We start from the raw sequence: 20,470 nt of genomic DNA on the forward strand, positions 1-20,470 counted from the left end.
GATCCTGCTCTGTCCTGGTTGATCTCCCTGACAGTTAGGTGGTCTTTTAGGGTGAGGATTCCTTTCCTCTTTCACAGCTCCCTTTTGGGAGTGCTGGTCCCACCCTGATTCCTTTTTTCTCTTTTTTCTTTTTTAAATTCTTTTTGTTCTACCCAATTATGAGGAGGATTTCTTGCCCTTTTTTGGAGGTCTGAGGTCTTCTGCCATCCTTCAGTAGATGTTAAGTGTGAATCATTGTACATGTAGATGGTTGTGTGTTTTTTGGTTTTTTTTTTATGTGTTTATGGGAGAAGGTGAGCACCGCATCTTACTTCTCTGCCATCTTGATCCCTTTCCTTTTTGAATTAATTTTTGCGAGTGGTGTAAGATAGCAGTATAATTTAATTCTTTTTCCATGTGGACCTCAATTTTTACAGCACCATTTATTGAGGAAGTGGTGTTTTCTCCCATTGAGTATTACTGGCTTTCTTGTCAGATATTATCTGACTACATATGCTTGGGCTTATTTCTAGGGCTTTTGATTTTGTACCATTGGTGCATGTTATCTGTTTTTTTGCTAGCACCATACTGTTTGGATTACTATAGCTTTATAAGGATAGCTTAACATCAGAAAGTGTGATACTTCCCACTTCGCCCTTTTTTCTTGGGAATACCTTGGCTATTCAGAGTCTTTTGTGCTTGCATATACATTTTAGGATTTTTTTTTTCACTTCCATAAGAGATATTGTTGGAATCTTGATAGGGATTTCCTCAAATCTACAGATGGTTTTTTGATAGTATTGACATTTTAACAATATTAGGGAGCTCCCGTCATGTCTCAGCAGTAACAAACCTGACTAGGATCCATGAGGATGCAGGTTCAATCCCTGGCCTTGCTCAGTGGGTCAAGGATCCAGCGTTGCTGTGAGCTGTGGTGTAGGTCACAGATGCAGCTCAGATCCTGCATTGCTGTGGCGTAGGCCAGTAGCTACAGCTCCAATTTGACTCCTGCCAAGACCAGTTCAGCAGGTGAGGGTTAAAGAAGAGGTGCTATGGAACTTAAGAAAAAGTTAACATGAAATAAGACACAGAGACATTTATCTTGATTAAAAGTGGGAACTGGGGGGGACTCAAGGTCTCAGGGACCAAGAGTGGCACCTCAAGAAACCACACTGCTTTTACTGTGCTCTTTAGGATTTCATCAAGTGAGGAGGGGGTTACAGGTGCAGGATATGGTTCTTTTTATTATTTTTAAAAGTTCTTTTATTATTTTAAAAGTCACATAGCTGGTAGATGGTTTAGCTTTTATTCTGACCTTGCCTAGGTTTGCACCTCATTCTCCTTGCTGATGCACAGTCTGCTAACGACTGCTTATAAACCATTGGGGGCCATAAGGTTCTTCTTTCTCTCATTTTAACAGGACATATCATGCTGTGCAAATGGTGTGCCAGTCTGCACAGGTCCGGCATGCCTAGACCAACACATTATGTCCCCATTCAGCTGACCATCTGAATAACTTATGCCTTCAGGCCTTTGTTCTTAAGCTTAAGTCATTTGCCAGCACTTGGACTGTTTTTCAAGCAGGAATATAGGGTAAAGGTAAAGCAGGACAAGGTGGAGTTTTTAGTGTAGAAAATAGAAACAGAGAGGCTAAGAAAAGATTGTAGAACCTGTCTCCTGACAGACCCCTAGCTTGGGAGCTTCAGTATGCTGTGGGTGTGCCCATAAAAAGACAAAAAAAATTACAATATTAATTCTTCCAATCCATAAACACAAAGTGTCTTCTTTGATTTCTTTCATCAGCGTTTCATAGTTTTCAAAGTAGAGATTTGTTCACCTCCTTGGTTAAATTTAATCCTAAATATTCTATTGTTTTTGATGCTATTGTATATTTAATAATTTTCCTTATTTTTAGAGATAGAAATGCTACTACTGATTTTTTAATGTTTAATTTTGAATCCTACAACTTTACTGAATTCATTAATTAGATACAACTTTTTCTGTGGAGTCTTTAGGATTTTCTATAGAGAAAATTTTACTTCTTCCTTTCCATTTCTGATGCCTTTTATTTTTTTTTTCTTCCCTGATTGCTCTGGCTAGAACTTTTAACAATAAGTTGAATAGGAGTGGAGAGAGTGGACATCCTTGTCTTATTCCTGATCTTAGAGGATAACCTTTAACCTTTCACCATTGAGTATGATGTTATCTGTAGGCTTGTCATATATAGTTTTTATTATGTTGAGGAGTATCTGTTTCTTTTAAGAGTTTTTATTATGAACAATGTTGAATATTGTTAGATGCCTTTCCTGCATCTATCAAGATGGTCATACAAGTTTTTTCTTTCAATTAATGTATGTTAGTGATTGGTTTGCATGTGTTGAACTATTCTTGATACCAGTGGTAAATCGCACTTGATTATGGTGAATGATCTTTTTAATGTGCTGCTGAATTTAGGTTTTGTTAATTGAAAAATTTTACACCTCTATATGCCAGGAATATTGGCCTATAGTTTTCCGTTCTTATAGTCCTTTTTAAATTTTGTTATCAGGGTAATGCTGGCCTCATAAAATGAGTTTGTGATTGCTTCCTCCTCTTACAGTTTTTGGAAAGGGCTGAGAAGGATTGGCATTAATCCTTCTTTAAATGTTAGGTAAAATTCAGCAGTGAAACTATCTGGTCTTGAGCTTTTCTTCATCAGGAGATTTTTGATTACTGATTCAATCTCTAGTAATTGGTCTGTTCAGATTTTTCTTTCTTTCTCTCTCTTTTTGAAAATCCAGGCTTGGCAGGTTGTATATTTCTAAGAATTTTTCCATTTCTAGGTTGTACAGTTTTTCGAAATAAAATTTTCATAGTAGACTCTTAATGATTCTTTTTATTTCTGGGTTATCAGTTGTAGTGTCTCCTTTTTCATTTATAATTTTGTTATTGGGTCCTCTCTTTACATAAAATCTCTTAAAACCATAACACCCTTTACATAAAATCTCTTAAAACCATAACACCCTTATTGATGACAATTTAGCATCAATAGCACTCCTAAACTTTAAAGTTTTACTTTTCTTCTCCCTCACAATTTAGGCTGTTGATGTTACAGTTGACATATTTTTTATATTGTGTGACCAACAGCAGATTATTGTACTCATGGTTATTTTTACCATGTTTGCTTTTTAACTATGAAACTAAAATTGTAAGTAAAGTATGCACCACCATTACTATATTATAGGATCTGACTTTGGTTTTGCATGTCTATGTGTGTGTTTGTGTGTGTATAGTTATACCATTACCAGTGAGTTTTATGCTACCTTTTTATGTTTTTTGTTTGTTTTTTATAATGGCCACACTTATAGCATATGGAAGTTTTTGGCCAGGGATTGATTCTGAGCTGCAGCTGTGCCCTATACCACAGCTGTAGCAATCCTAGATCCTTTAACTGACTGCACTGGGCCTGGTATTGAAACCGCATCTCTGCAGTGACCTGAGCTGCTATAGTCTGATTCTTTTGTTTTGTTTTGTTTTTGTTTTTTTTGCTTTTTAGGTCTGCATGCACAGCATGTGGAAGTTCACAGGCTAGGGGTTGAATGGGAGCTGCAGCTGCCACCCTGCACCACAGACATAGCAACATAGGATCTGAGCCACATCTGCAACCTGCACCACAGCTCACACAATGTTGGATCCCCAACCCACTGAGCAAGGCCAGGGATGGAACTGGCATCCTCACGGATACTAGTAGATTTGTTTCTGTTGCATCACAGCAGGAACTCCCTGTAGTCAGATCCTTAATCTGCTGCACCACCAGAGGACTCCTATTTTTAATTTTTTGGTTTGATTTTAAAAGGGACTGTTTGTTTACATCCCCTTCCTGATATTTTGCTGTTAGTATAAAGAAATGCAAATGATTTCTGTATGTTAATCTTGTATTCTGCTATCTTGCTGAATTCATTTATCAGTTCTAATAGTTTTTGTGTGGGGTCTTCAGGGTTTAGATATAGTAGCATGTCATCTGCATATAGAGGCAGTTTTACCTCTTTCCTACCAATGTGAATATATTTTTATTTCTTTTTCTTGTCCAATTACTGTGGCAAGGACTTCCAGTACTATTTTGAAGAGAAGTGGTCAGAGTGGGCATCCTTGTCATGTTCTGGATTTTAGCAAGAAGACTTTTGGTTTTTTACTACTGGGTATTATATTGGCCATGGGTTGTCATAAATAGCTTTTATATTGTGATATATTCTCTCTTTTGTAAGGGCTTTATCATGAATGGATATTGAAATTATCAAATGCATTTTCTGCATCTATTGCGAAGGTGATGTGATTTTTTTTTTTTTTTTTTTGTTTTTTGTTTTTGGTCTTTTTGCCATTTCTTGGGCTGCTCCCACGGCATATGGAGGTTCCCAGGCTAGGGGTTGAATGGGAGCTGTAGCCACCGGCCTACACCAGAGCCATAGCAACGTGGGTTCTGAGCTGCGTCTGCAGCCTACACCACAGCTCATGGCAACACCGGATCCTTAACCCACTGAGCAAGGCCAGGGATCGAACCCGCAACCTCATGGTTCCTAGTTGGATTCGTTAACCACTGAGCTACGACGGGCACTCCACCCCCTCTCTGATCTTTATTATCTCCTTCCTACTGCTGACTTTAGGTTTTGCTTTTAGTACTTTTTCTAATTCTTGTAGGTGGTGGGTTAGGCTACTTACTTGAGACTTTTTTTGTTTCTTAAAGAAGGCCTGCATTGTCATGAACTTCCTTCTAAGAACTGCTTTTGCTGCATCCCACAGATTTTGTGTGGTTGTGTTCTCACACTTAATCTTTGACAAAGAAGGCAAAAATGAACAGTGGCAAAGAGATAGTCTCTTCAGTAAGTGGTGTTGGAAAAGTGGGATAGCCACATGTACATCAGTGACGTTTACATAAACATCACACCACATATAAAAATATATTCAAAATGGCTTGAAGGCTTAAATGTAAGATAAGATACCATAAAACTCAGAGGAGAACATAGGCAAAATATTCTGTGACATAAATCATATTAGTATTTTCTTAAGCCAGTCTCCCAAAGCAATTTAAGTAAAAGCAAAAGTAAGCAAATGGGCTATAATCAAACTTATAAACTTTTGCACAGCAAAGGAGACCATAAACAAAACAAAAAGACAACCTATGGACTGGGAGAAAATATTTGCAAATGATGCAACCAACAAGGCCTAAATTTCCAAAATATGCAAACAGCTCATGCAATTCAATAACAAAACAACCTAATTGAAAAATAGGCAGGTCTAAAAAGACGTTTCTCCAAAGATGACCAAAAGATGGACAATAGGTTGTCTTACATTGTTGGTGGGAAACAGTATAGAGGTTCCTTAAAAAAGTAGAAAGAGAGTTATGATATGATCCAGCAATCCCATTCATGTATATCTACCTGGAAAAAACTATCATTGGAAAAGATGCATGCTCCCCTGTGTTCATAGCAGCACTGTTTATGAAATCCAAGACATGGGAACAACCTAAATGTCCATGGACGGATGAATGGATAAAATAGATGTATTATATACAGTAGAATACTACTTAGTCATTAAAAAGAAAATATTGCTGTTTGCAGCAACATGGGTGGATCTAGGGGTTATAATATTTGAAGTAAGAAAGAGAAAGGCAAATAATATATGATATTTTATGTGGAACCTAAAGTATGACACAACTCTACATATCTATGAAACAAAAACAGACTTAACAGATACAGAGAACAGACTTGTGGTTGCCAAGGGGAAGAAGTAGGGTGGTAGGGGAGAGGAAGTTTGGGAGTTTGGGATTAGCAGAGGCAAACTATTATATATAAGATGAATTTTTAAAAACCCGCAAAATATTGAGTAGAGTTCCCTGTGCTATACAATTGGACTTTTTTATTTATACATAGCAGTTTCTGTTAATATCAGATTCTTTATCCCTCCCCTCCTCCTTTTCCTCTTTATTACTGAAGTTTTCTTGGTCTGTAAGTCTCTTTCTATTTTGTAAATAATTTCATTTGTATCCTATTTTAGGTTCTACATATAAATGATATCATATGATACCTGTTGTTCTTTCTCTCCCTCCCCACCCACCATACTTGTGGTATATGATAGTTCCCAAGCTAGGGGTTGAATTGGAGCTGCAGCTGCAGGCCTGTGCCCACAGCCATCGCAACACCAGATCCAAACCACATCTGCAACCTGTGCCGCAGCTTGCAACTACACCAGATCCTTAACCCACTGAGTGAGGCCAGAGATCAAACCCAAACCTCATGGTTCCTAGTTGGATTCGTTTCTGCTGCGCCACAACCAGAACTCCCTGATTCCCCTTCATTTCTAATGGACAGCTTTGTCAGATATATAATTCTTGGTTGATTGTTTTTTTCTTATGATATTTTGAATATATCACTCCATTCTCTTCTGGCCTGAAAAATCTCTATTTACTGTAGGTATAGCGATTCACCTACAGTCTTATGAGGGTTTCCTTTTATGTAACTTTTCCTTTGCTTCTTTTTTGTCTTTGATCTTTGATGATTTAATTATAATATACGTCAGTGTAGCCTTGTTCAGTTCAGAATATTTTGGTTCCTTTGGGTTTCATGGATCTAGATGTCCATTTCTCTCCTCAGTTTTGGTAAGTTTTTCAGCCATTATTGCATTAAATTTACTTTTTTACGCTTTCTGTTTCTCTTCTCCTTCTGGAATTCCCATCATACAGTTATTGTTTTGATTGTTTCTCATTTGTTCCATAGGCTTTCTTCAGTTTGTAAAATTCTTTTTTCTTTTGGTCCTCTGACTGGACACTTTCAAATGTCCTGTTTTCTAGAACATTGATTCTTTCTTCTGCATGCTCTTCTGCATACTTTGGAAGCTCTCTATTGAATTCTTCAGTTCAGTCACTGTATTTTTCATCTCTAGGGTTTGTTTGTGTTTGTTGAGGGTTTCTGTTTCCTTGTTGAACTTCTTGTTCATGCAATGTTTTCCTAATTTCATTTAGTTGTCTGTGTGTTCTTGTAGTTCGCTAAGCTTCTTTAAGAGGACTATTTTCAAATCTTTCTCTGACAGCTCATAAATCTCCATTTCTTTAGGATCAGTTATTATAATTTTATTAGTTTTCTTTGTTGATGTCATGTTTACCTTATTTTTTGTGGTCCTTGACTCCTCATGTTATTATCTGCTCACTTGAATTAACTGTTCCCTCTTCCTGATTTTACAGTTTTCACTTCACTTGAGACAGTTCTTCACTAGTCAGCTCCGTTTGGGTTTCTAGGTGTGTTTGTTGGTAATAGACAGATGGGGTTTACCATCAGGGTTTATTTTTGTGTGAGGCTGCTGCCTGAGCTTCGGGGTTGAGGAAGGGGAGATGCCCTTGGATGAGAATACTTGGATAGGAGTGATGGTTTTGTTCCCTACCCAAGCAAGGCTATGGGATAGGCTCTACATTTGCCTGGGTTCTCTGGCCAGGCTTACTAGATGATCGGCGTGGGTACTCAGCAGTAGATGGCACTGTGAATTAACCCCTTTTTGGCAGCAGGACAGGCTCCAGAGATTTCACAACTTGTTTGGGAACCCAAATCCAGTAGACTGCACTGAATTCTTGGCCAGATGAGGCTACCATTTTGCCCTGCAGATGGGGCAAAGACAGGCTGTGTTCTCTGTTCCAGTATACCTGTAGGGAGAGCTATAGGATGCTCTACCCTATTTCCTATGTGCTGTGGTTAGGTTCCCTGATCAAGTGGGCTGAAGGCTGTATGCAGCACTGGGTGGGGCTGTGATTTAGCACTGTCCAGGCTAGTTCCAAGCAGCCTCACAGTTGAACCAGATCAGTCTTTCTTGTATGGATGGACTGGGAGCTACAGTCAGCATGCTAGCTATGACTCGGCACCCCTGCCCCTGTGGGGAAGGTTAGCTTGCATGGGGCTATAAAGCTCTTTGAGGACCCAAGCCATACAGATCTGAATTCCCTGGTCAGGCTACACCACTGTCCTGGCCCTGCAGATGAGCAAAGCCACTGGTTGTGACTGTCGTTTTGGTGCTACAGGAGGAACTCATCAGTTAGGATCTGAATGCTGATTGCAATCCTCCTCCTTCTCCATCACAGTCACTTTCCATTAGTACAAGCCCCATAGATTCCCCCAAATACCTGTTGGGCAAGATTAAAGTGGAAACTCAAGAAACAACCCACAGTCCTCAAGGAACTAAATGTCCACCCTGGGCTCTCTTTTTCCCACAGAAGGGACTGTAGGGTCATAGAGACCCCTCAGGGTAGTGCTTTGGTGAAAAGCAAAGCAGTCAGCAGGTTACTGTTCCTCTCACCCTTCTAATGAGGTAGTCTTGGTCTCTGTGTTGCAGCAGGTGCCTCAGTCTCTCCCAGCATCTAGGATCCTCTCAGTGGAGTCTTGTTCATGGATTGTAAGTTGATCTACTAAAAAAATTTTTTTATTTTTATTTTTAAAATTATGGTTGATATACAACGTTGTGCTGGTTTCTACTCTACAACAAAGTTTCAGTAATACATAAATAGACATTCCTTTTTAATATTCCATTCCATCATGATCTACCCCATGAAAATGGATATAGTTCCATGTGCTATATAATAGGACATTGTATCCACTCTAAATGTAATAGTTTGCACCTGCTAATCTCAAGCTACCAGTCTATCCCATACCCTCTCCCCTCCTTGGAAGCATAAGTCCATTGTATGTCTGTTGTCTCTGTCTGTGAGTCCATTATTGCTTTGTAGATAGGTTCATTTGTGCCATACTTAGTTTTTTTTTATTTTTTAGGGCCGCACCCATGGCATATGGAAATTCCCAGGCTAGGGGTCTAATCCAAGCTGTAGCTGCTGGCCGACGCCATAGCAACACAGGATCTGAGCCGCGTCTGCAACCTACACCTCGGCTTATGGCAACACTGATCCTTAACCCACTGAGCAAGGCCAGAGATTGAACCCACAACCTCATGGTTTCTAGTCAGATTCGTTAACCACTGCACCACGACGGAAACTCCTGTATCATATTTTAGATTCCACATGTAAGTGATATCATACAGTATTTGTCTTTCACTTTGTCTTACTTCACTTATTATGATAATCTCTGGTTGCATCCATGTTGCTGCAAATGGCATTATTTCATTCTTTTTTTATGGCTGAATAGTATTCTATTATATATATGTACTACATCTTCTTTATCCATTCTTCCGTTGATGGACATTTAGGTTGCTTCCAGGTCTTGGCTATTGTAAATAGTGCTATAGTGAACATTGGGGGGTATGTATCAAATTATGGTTTTTCTCCAGATAGATGCCCAGGAATGGCATTGCTGGATCATACGTTCTATTTTTAGTTTTCTGAGGAACCTCCATAGTGGTTGTACCAATTTACATTATTCCAGCAGTGCAAGAAGTTTCCATTTTCTTTGCACCCTCTCCAGCATTTATTGTTTGTAGACTCTTTGATGATGGCCATTCTGGCTGGTATAAGGTAGTACCTCACTGTAGTTTTGAATTGCATTTTTCTAATAATTAGCAATGTTGAGTATCTTTTCATGTGGGTTTTGGCCATTCATATGTCTTCTTTGGGGAAATGTCTGTTAGATCTGCCTATTTTTTTATTGGGTTGTTTGGGGTTTTTTTTGCTATTGAACTAAATGAGTTTTTTTAAATATGTTGGAGATTAATCCCTTGTCAGTCATTTCATTTACAAATATTTTCTCCCATTCCTTGGGTTGTCTTTTCATTTTGTTTATGGTTTTCTCTGCTGTATAAGAAAACTTTTAAGTTTAATTAGGCCCCATTTGTTTATTTTTGTTTTTATTTTCATTGCTTTAGGAGATCTGTGTTTTCCTCTAAGAGTTTTATAGTATTGGCTTACATTTAGGTCTTTAATCCATATGAGTTTATTTTTGTGTATGGTGTTAGAGAGTGTTTTAATTTCATTCTTTTACATGTAGCTGTCCAGTTTTCCCAGCACCACTTACTGAAGAGACTGTCTTTTCTCCATTGTATATTCTTGTCTCCTTTGTTATAGATTAGTTGACCATAGGTGCCTGGGTTTATTTCTGGGCTTTCTTTCCTGTTCCATTGATGTATATTTCTGGTTCTCTCCCTGCACCCCCATACTGTTTTGATGACTGTAGCTTTGTAGTATAGTCTGACGTCAGGGAGCCTGATTCCTCCAGCTCCATTTTTCTTTCTAAGGATTGCTTTGGCCATTCAAGGTCTTTTGTGTTTCTATGCAATTTAAACAATTTTTGTTCTAGTTCTCTGAAAAATGCCATTGGTAATTTGATAGAGATTGTGTTGAATCTGTATATTGCCTTGGGTAGTATAGCCATTTTAATGATGTTGATTCTTCCAATCCAAGATTATGGTATATCTTTCCATTTGTGTCATCTTCTATTTCCCTCATCAGTATCTTGAAGTTTTCAGAGTACAAGTCTTTCCTCCTTAGGTAGGTTTATTCCTAGGTATTTTTTTCTTTTTGATGTGACAGTAAATGGAATTGTTTCCTTAATTTCTCTTTTTGATATTTCTCTGTTTGTGTATAGGAATGCGAAAGATTTCTGTGTATTAATTTTGCATCCTGCATCTTTACTGGAATAATTGATGAGCTCTAACAGTTTTTTGGTAGCATCTTTTGGACTTTATGTGTATAGTATTATGTCATCTGCAAACAGTGATAGCTTTACCTCTTCCTTTCCAATTTGGATTCCTTTTATTTCTTTTTCTTCTCTGATTGCCATGGCTAGGACTTCCAAAACTATGTTGAATAAAATTGACAGTGGACATCATTGTCTTGTTCCTGATCTTACCACAAATTTTTTCAGCTTTTCACCATTGACAGTGATGTTAGCTGTTGGTTTGTCATATGTAGCCTTCATAAAGCTTCCCTTCATGCCCATTTTCTGGTGTTTTTTTGTTTGTCTTTTTGCCATTTCTTGAGTCGCTCCTGCAGCATATGTAGGTTCCCAGGCTAGGGGTATAATTGGAGCTGTAGCTTCTGGCCTACACCAGCCACAGCAACATGGGATCCGAGCCGTGTCTGCGACCTACACCACAGCAAATGGCAACGCCAGATCCTTAACCCACTGAGCAAGGCCAGGTATCGAACCGCAACCTCATGGTTCCTAGTTGGCTTTGTTAACCACTGAGCCACAACAGGAACTCCTCTGGTGGGTTTTTATCAGAAATGGGTGTTGGAGTTTGTCAAAAGCTTTTTCTTCACCTATTGATATGATTGATCATAAAGTTTTTATTCTTCTATTTGTTAATATGGCGTATCACATGGATTTGCGAATTTTTAAAAATCCTTGCATTCCTGTGATAAATTCCACTTGATTATGCCTTGTATTGCTGAATTTGGTTTGGTAGTATTTTGTTGAAGATTTTGCATCTATGTTTGTCAGTGGTATTTGCCTGTAATTTTCTTTTTTTGAGGTCTGGTTTTGGTATCAGGGTGGTGGTATCACAGAATGAGTTTTAGATCCTTTCTCTCCAGTTTTTTGGAAGAGTTGCAGGATAGGTGTTAGCTCTTCTCTCACTGTTTGATTGAATTTGCCTATGAAGCCATCCAGTCCTGGAATTTTGTTTGTTGGAAATTTTTAATGATAGTTTCAATTTCAGTACTTGTGACTGATCTGTTGCATCATTTGCAACTATTTTTCCCCATCCCATAGGTTGTCTTTTTGGGTTTTTTTATGGTTTCCTTTCAAAAGCTTGTTTGATTAGGTCCCATTTCTTTATTTTTGTTTTTATTTCCTTTGCCTTGGGAGACTGACCTAAGAAAACATTTATATGCTTTATGTCATAAAATGCCTGTGCTCTTTTCAGCTTTATGGTGCCATGTCTTGTTTAAGTCTTTTAAGCCACTTTGTGTTTATTTTTGTGCATGGTGTGAAGGTGTGTTCTAGTTTCATTGATTTACGTGCAGCTGTCCTAGCACCACTTGCCAAAGAGACTGTTTCCCATTTTATATTCTTGCCTTCTTTGTCAAAGATTAATTGACTGTAGGTGTATGGGTTTATTTCCGGGCTCTCTATTCTGTTCCATTGACCTGTATATCTGTTTTTGTACCAGTACCACACTGTAGCTTTTAAATATAGTCTGAAGTCTGGGAGAGACATGCCTCCTGTTTTTTCCCCCCTCAGAATTGCTTTGGCGATTCTGGGTCTCTTATGGTTCCATATAAATTTGGGCATGATTTGTTCTAGTTCTATGAAAAATGTCATGGGTAATTTGATAGGGATTGCATTAAATCTGTACATGGTTTTGGGTAGTATGGCCATTGTAATATTCTTCCAATCCAGGAGCATGGGATAGTTTTCCATTTATTGGAATTCTCTTTAATTTCCTTTATTAATGTTTTATAGTTCCCAGTGTGTAAGTCTTTCACCTCCTTGGTCAGGTTTATTTCTAGGTATTTAATTTTGTGTGTGTGTGAATTTAAAAGGTACTGCTTTTTATATTCCTTTTCCAATATTTTAATTGTTAGTATACAGAAATGCAACTAATTTCTGAATGTTAATTTTGGATCCTGCTACTTTGCTGAATTCATTTATCAGGTCAAGTTTGTGTGGAGTCTTTAGGGTTTTTTATATATAGTTTCATGGTCATCCGCATATAGTGACAATTTTAACTTCTGATTTGGATACCCTTCTTCTTCCTTCTTTCTTCTTCTTTCCTCCTTCTTTCTTCCTTCTTTCTTCTTCTTTCTTCCTTCTTCTTCCTCTTTCTTCTTCCTCTTTCTTCTTCTTCCTTCTTTCTTCTTCTTCCTTCTTTCTTCTTCTTCCTTCTTCTTCTTCTTCTTCTTCTTCCTTCTTCTTCCTCTTTATTCTTCTTCCTTCTTCTTAACTAGAACCTCAATACTATGTTGAATAACAGTGGTGAGAGTGGGCATCCTTGTCTTGTTTCAGATTTTAGTGCAAAGGCTTTTAGCTTTTCTCCGTTGAGTGTTATATTGGCTCTGGATTTATCATAAATGGCTTTTATGATGTTGAGATGTGTTCCCTTTTTACCTACTTTGGTGAGAGTTTTTATTGTGAATGGATGTTGACTTTTGTCAAATGTTTTTTTCTGCATCTATTGAGGTGATCATGTGGTTTTTGACTTCTTTTCTGTAATGTGTATGATATTGATTGATTTGTACATGTTGAACCATCCTTGTGAATTTGGGATGAATCCCACTTGATCGTGCTGTATGATCTTTTTTATGTGTTGTTGGATTCTGTTGGCTTAAAGCTTTGTGAGAATTTCTGCATCTCTATTCATCAAAGGTATTGACCCCACTGTTTTCTTTCTTGGTAGTTATCTTTGTCTGGTTTTCGTATTAGGGTGATGACGGCTTCATAGAATATCTTTGGGAGTGTTTCTTCTGCTTCAGTCTTTTGGAAAAGTTTAAGAAGGATCAGTATAAGTTCTTTGTATGTTTGGTAGAATTTGTGAAGCCATCTGGTCCTGGACTTTTGTGTGTAGGGAGTTTTTAAATTACATATTCAAGGAGTTCGCATCGTGGCGCAGTGGTTAACAAATCCAACTAGGAACCATGAGGTTGCGGGTTGGACCCCTGGCCTTGCTCAGTGGGTTAAAGATCCAGCGTTGCCGTGAGCTGTGGTGTAGGTTGCAGACGCGGCTCGGATCCTGCGTTGCTGTGGCTGTGGCATAGGCCAGTGGCTACAGCTCCGATTAGACCCCTAGCCTGGGAGCCTCCATATGCCACAGGAGAGGCCCTAGAAAAGCAAAAAAAAAAGACCAAAAAAAAAAATTACATATTCAATTTAATTTCTAGTAATCGATCTATTTATTTATTTCTTCTTGGTTCAGTTTTGGTGGGCTGCATGTCCCTAGAAAGTGGTCCATTTCTTCGAGGTTCTCAAATTTGTTGACATATAATTGTTCCTAGTATTCTCTTAAATACAGTTTTTTGTATGTCTTTTTTCTTTTTTTGTCTTTTGTCTTTTTAGGGCTGCACCTGTGGTATATGGAGGTTCCCAGGCTAGGCATCGAATTGGAGCTGTAGCCGCCGGCCTACGCCACAGCCACAGCAGCACCAGATCCAAGCCATGTCTGCAACCTACACCACAGCTCATGGCAGCACCAGATCCTTAATCTACTGAGCAAGGCCAGGGATCGAACCTGTGTCTTCATGGGTACTAGTCGGGTTCATTAACCACTGAGCCACTATGGGAACTCTGGTTTTCTGTAGTTCTGCAGCATCTGTTGAGATTTCTCCTTTTTCATTTCTTACTTTGTTTATTTGGGTTCTCTCTTCTTGAAATGTCTGGCGAAAGGTTTGTCAATTTTATTTACTCTTTCAAAGAACCAGCTCTTGGTTTTAATTTTTTCTATTTTTTTTTAAATCTCTATTTTATTGATTTCCTCTCTGACCTTTATGATTTCCTTCCTTTTGCTGACTTTAGGTTTTGTTTGTTCTTTTTATAGTTGTTTTATGTGGTAGCTTAGGTTTTTGATTTGAGATTTTTCTTGTTTTTTGAGGAAAGCCAGTATTGCTATGAACTTCCCTCTAAGAACTGCTTTTGTGGCATCCCATAGTTTGTATGGTTGTGCTTTCATTGTTGTTTGTCCTATTTCCTTTTTTTTTTTTTTTGTCTTTTTGCCATTTCTTGGGCCGCTCCCGTGGCATATGGAGGTTCCCAGGCTAGGGGTCTAATTGGAGCCGTAGCCATCAGCCTACGCCAGAGCCACAGCAATGCGGTTGCAGAGTCTGCAACCTACACCACAGCTCATGGCAACACCGGATCCTTAACCCACTGAGCAAGGTCAGGGACCGAACCCACAACCTCATGGTTCTTAGTCGGATTCGTTAACCACTGCGCCACAACAGGAATGCCTCAAGTTATTTTTAAACTTCCTTTTTGATTTCCTCATTGACCAGTTGGTTTTTTTAGTAGCTTGTTGTTTAGTCTTCATGTAGTAGTTTTTTCTTAGTTCTTTTCCTCCAGTTGATTTCTAGTTTCATGTCATTGGTTGTCAGAAAAGATGTTTGAAGTAATTCGTATATTTTTAAATGTGTTTATGTTAATTTTGTGCCCCAGTTTCACATGAACTTTAGGGTCAGTCTGGCCATTGAAGAAAACTGTTGGAATTTTTATAGGGATCGTATGTCATTTATATATTATCATAGGGGGATCATCTCTTCATGGTGTTAGGTCTTATCTAAGAACATGACATGCTTTCTTTTACTTAACTATTCCTTTCAAATTCAGTAGAGTTTTAAAGTTTTGTTTATGTAGGTCTTAATTGTGAAGTTCATTCCTAAGTATTTTCTTTTTCGTTGCAGTTGTAAACACGGTTAACCCTTGACCAACACAGTTTTGCACAGCATGGGCCCACTTATATATAGATTTTTTTTCAATAAACACTACAGTACTATATAGTGATTGGTAGAATCTGTGGCTGTGGAACTGCTGATACAGAGACCTAACTATAAAGTTATGTTGGATTTTCAGCTCTGTTTGTGTGGGGTTGATCATACCCCCAACCCCTACCTTGTTCGAGGATCCGCTATACTGCCTTCTCCTCAATTTATCTTGTTTGTTGTTGGTATAAATGAAAGTTTTCTTTACATTTATTTTGTTCTCACTATTTTGTTAAATTCCTACTATTATAGTTTTTTAGTTGACTCTCCTGTATTTTCCAAGAATACCACCTTCAAAAATAATAAATTTATGGAGTTCCCATCGTGGCTCAGTGGTAATGAACTTGACTAGTATCCATGAGGATGTGGGTTCAATCCCTGGCCTTGCTCAGTGGGTTAAGGATCCAGTGTTGCCCTGAGCTGTGGTGTAGGTCACAAACAAGGCTTGGAACCTGCATTGCTGTGGCTGTGGCTGTGGCATAGGCTGGCAGCTGCAGCTCCAAATTCTGTCCCTAGCCTGGGAACTTCCATATGCCTCAGGTGCAGCCCTAAATATATATATGTGAGAAATAATATTATATGTATATATTATATATAAGAAAGAAATTAGACATACATGTATGTCCAATTTATTTGTTTAATTGGTTTTTTGTTTTGTTTTTGTTTTTGTCTTTGTGCCTTTCCTAGGGCCACTCCCGTGGCATGTGGAGGTTCCCAGGCTAGGGGTCTAATTGGAGCTATAGCCACCGGCCTATGCCCTAGCCACAGCAACACGGGATCCAAGCTGCATCTGCAACCTACACCACAGCTCATGGCAACGCCAGATCCCTAACCCACTGAGCAAGGTCAGGGACCGAACCCACAACCTCATGGTTCTTAGTCGGATTCGTTAACCACTGCGCCACAACGGGAACTCCTGTTGTCTTTTTGATAATAGCCATTCTAACAAACGTGAACTCATTGTGGCTTTGATTTACGTTTTCCTGATAATTAGTGATGTTGAGGACCATTTCATGTAGCTGTTGGCCCTCTGTATGTCTTCTTTGAAAAAAATGTATATTTTTTAAATTGTTTTTTTGCTATTCAGCTTTATGCTTCCTTAATACATTTTAGGTATTTGTATCAAAAATGATTTGCAGATATTTTCTTCCATTCAGTGATGTCCTTTGCTGTATGGGAGCTTTTTAATTTGTCTTAGCCCCACTTGTTTGTTTCTGCTTTTATTGCCATTGCTTTTGGTGTCAAGAAATTATTGCCAAGACTGATACCAAGGAACTTACCACGTGTGTTTTCTTTTAGGAGTTTTATTTCAGGTCTTGTGTTCAAATACTTGGTTCATTTTGAGTTAATGTTTGTGTATGGTGTAAAATAGTGGTCTTGGAGTTCCTGTTGTGGCTCAGCAGAAACGAATCTGATTAGCATCCATGAGGACGTAGGTGCCTGCTGTGAGCTGTAGTGTAGGTCGCAGATGTGGCTTGGATCCCGTGTTGCTATGGCTCTGGCATAGGCTGATGGCCATGGCTCCAATTAAACCCCTAGCCTGGAAACCTCCATATGGCATGGTTGTGGCCCTAAAAAGACAAAAGACAAAAAAATATAGAAAATATAGTGGTCTTATTTTATTCTTTTGCATGTGACATCATTTATCAAAGAAACTGTCTTTTCCCATTGTGTATACTTGGCTCATTTGTTGCAAATTAATTGACCATAGGTGCATGGGTGTATTTCTGGCCTCTATCTTCTGTTCCATTGATTAGTGTCTGTCTTATGAGTTACCTTACTGTTTTGATTATTATAGCTTGTAATATTATTTGAAATTAGCGAATGTGATGCTTCCAGCTTTGTTCTTTCTCAAGATTCTTTGGCTATTCAAGATATTCTCTGTGTTTGTACAAATTTTGGGATTGTTTATTCTGTTTCTGTAAAAAAAAAATGCTATTGGAAGTTTGATAGGGATTGCATTGATCGGTTCATTGCTTTTGCTAGTATTGACATTTTAAAAATATTAATTTTTCCATTATGTGAGCATGGAATAGCTATGCATGTATTTGTGTCTTAAGTTTCTTATATTGAGATCTTACAGTTTTCAGTACACAGGTCTTTCACCTCCTCGGTTAAATTTATTCTTAGGTATTTTATTCTTTGTGATGCATTTGTAAATGGGATTGTGTTCTTAATTTCTCTTTTTGCTATTTTGTTACTAGTGTATAGAAACAAAACTATATATATAAACTATATATATAAAACTATATATATAAAATACAGTCGATCCTTGAACACTGTAGAGGTTCAGGCACTGACTCCACACATATAGTCAAAAATCTGTGTATGGCTTTATAGCTGGCCCTCCCCACTTGCAGATTCAGTCAGCCAAGACTGTGTGGTACTGTAGTATGTGTTTATTTTTGTTTATTTTTGGTCCACACCTAGGGCATATGGGAGTTCTCAGGCTAGGGGTCGAATCAGAGCTACAGCTGCCAGCTTACACCACAGCCACAATGCCAGATCCGAGCCGCCTCTGTGACCTGTACCACAGCTCATGGCAACACCAGATCCTTAACCCACTGATTGAGGCCAGGGATCGAACTCCTGTCCTCACGGATACAAGTCAGGTTCATTACTGCTGAACTTCAATAGGAACTCCATATTTACTGAAAAAGTGTCACATATAAGTGGATTCATGAAGTTCACACCTGTGTTGTTCAGGGGTCAATTGTATTGATATTGTATCCTGCAACTTAACTGTTTTTTTTAACAGTGGTGGGGTGGAGTCTTTAGAGTTTTCTGTATCACTTAACAATTTATTAAAAGAGCCATAAAAGAGTCATAGACCATGATGAAGTGGGATATATCCCAGGTATGCCAGGATGGTTCAACATCTACAAATCACTGTGACACGGTAACAAAATGAAGAATGAAAATCATATGACTGGAGTTCTTACTGTGTTGCAGTGGCTTAAGAATATTGACAGTTTTACTCCTTCCTTTCTGGTTTGGATGCCTTTTGTTTCTTTTTCTTACCTTCTTGCTCTGACTAGGACTTCCAAATCTATGTTTAATAAAAGTGCCAAGAGTAGCATCCTAGTCTTCTTCCTGATCTTAGAGGAAAAGCTTTGAGCTTTTTTATCATTGAGTATGATGTTAGCTGTGGGCTTGTCATATATGGCTCTTCTTATGTTGAAATTTGTTCCCTCTATACCTATTTTATTGAGAGGTTTTTTTTTATCATAAATGGTGTTGAATTTTATCAGGTGCTTTTTCTGCATCTATTGAAATAATCCTATGATTTTCTCTTTCCAGAAAGAGAATGGAAGAAAGGCTTGATCATTTTGCAAGGCCCATACTACATGGCTGAGAAATCAACTACTACAGGAGAGAAACTACTACAGGAGAAAATCGACTACCACAGGAGCAAAACAGTGCAGTTTGACTCCTGCACTGTTCAAACCTTCCTGAAAAGCATACTTGGTCTCTAGCTGCGTCACCATTTTGGCTGCTGGGGTCTGATGAGCAACCTTGTGGAAGAAGAGACAGAAGCAGATCCAGAGTGGTGGATGGAACTCTAAACTACATTGATTTTACTCTTGTAATTTGAATATGACAAAAAAAGTAATTCCATACAGACAAGAGTACATAAAAAAATGATTTAACAACTTTATTAAATATATTTGATACACTAAACAATTCAGTCATTTAAAGTGTGCATTTAATTGGCTTTTAATAAGTTCATAGATTTGTGCGACCATCAGTGCAACCAATTTCAGAGCATTTCTTTTTTTTTTTCAGGGTCGCATCCACAGCATATGGAGGTTCCCAGGCTAGGGGTCTAATTGGAGCTGTAGCCGCCAGCCTACGCCAGAGCCACAGCAACATTAGATCCAAACCGTGTCTGTGACCTATACCACAGCTCATTGGCAATGCTGGAGCCTTAACCCACCGAGCGAGGCCAGGGGTCAAACCCACAATCTCATGGTTCCTAGCTGGATTTGTTATCACTGGGCCATGACAGGAACTCCTCCCAATTTCAGAGCATTTCTATAATCCCCAAAAGAAACCCTGTTACCCTTTAGAGGCACCCCTCAAATCTACCAACAACTACCCCTGCCTTAATTTCTTTCTCTGTAGACTTGCCTGTTCTGGACATTCATATAAATGGAATCATACATTTATTTGGCCTTTTGTGATCTTTTAGTGACTTGTGCAGTGTTCAAGAACTTGTATTTTTTTCTGTCTCTATTCCTTTTTTTTTTTTGTCTTTGGTAAAGATTTTATTTAACTCATTAATCAGTGAGAGAATCAGGAAGATGATATAACCAGTTCAAAAGAAAATCCAAAGAACGGACATTTGTAGATCAAGAATATTGACGTGAATGTTGCAAACAGAGGCAAACCCAGCCTCTTCTGCAGTGGGGGAGGGAAGACACTTGAACAGGACAGGACAGGGCAGGACTTACGTGTCCCTAAGCAAGAGATATTTCATGTTGCTATCAGTTGTACTTTTACAGAGTTGTAAAATAACTCCCTTAGAATCAGAGCCAGATAACATAGAAGGGTATGCCACACACCATTTAAAACTGAGCCATGTCAGTTCAGTTTGTCTTGATATGCTATCATTTATTTAATGAACCCATTATATTTGAACATTAGTGTTTCCATTTTTTTTTGTCATTATAAAAACTGCAGTGATCACCCTATGGTTAAATTTTTTCAAAGACACCCTTAATTATTTCCTTTGCGTGACTTACGAGACTTGACTTGGTCCAAAAGTTCACACAGGAGTTTCCACTGTGGCATAGTGGGTTAAGAATCCAACTGCAGCAGCTCAGGTCACTGGAGGTGTAGGTTCAATCCCTGGCCCAGTGCAGTGGGTTAAAGGATCCGGCACTGCTGTAGCTGCAGCTCGGCTCAGATTCCATCCCTGGCCTGGGGAACTTCCACATGCTGAGGGTGTGGCCATTAAAAAAAAAAGTTGACATATTTTAAAGGCGCTAAAGGCTAAATTGTACACATACCCGCCAACCACTGCCCAGAGCAATTCCCCACAGCAGTGGAGGAAGGCCCAGGATGCTGTTTTAGTGAACTAGAATGAGTTTAATATATATATTATATAATATATATAAA

The 20,470-nt window shown here is 38.5% G+C and overlaps 1 long non-coding RNA gene across 1 annotated transcript in view; it reads left to right on the forward strand.

Annotated features, from left to right (window-relative positions):
• Positions 1–19,518, forward strand: part of LOC146406312 (uncharacterized) — a 30,388-nt gene extending 10,870 nt beyond the window's left edge. The window contains exon 2 of the long non-coding RNA XR_014809913.1: positions 18,650–19,518. This is a non-coding gene — a long non-coding RNA (uncharacterized LOC146406312). The remainder of the gene's footprint in view (positions 1–18,649) is intronic.
• The last annotated feature ends 952 nt before the right edge of the window (positions 19,519–20,470 follow it).

This window comes from Sus scrofa, chromosome 1, assembly GCF_054392235.1.
Source record: "Sus scrofa isolate SSC_HxYL_T2T_F1_AM1 chromosome 1, Sscrofa_HxYL_maternal_Yorkshire_Landrace_v2.0, whole genome shotgun sequence".
NCBI classification, from domain to species: Eukaryota; Metazoa; Chordata; class Mammalia; order Artiodactyla; family Suidae; genus Sus; species Sus scrofa.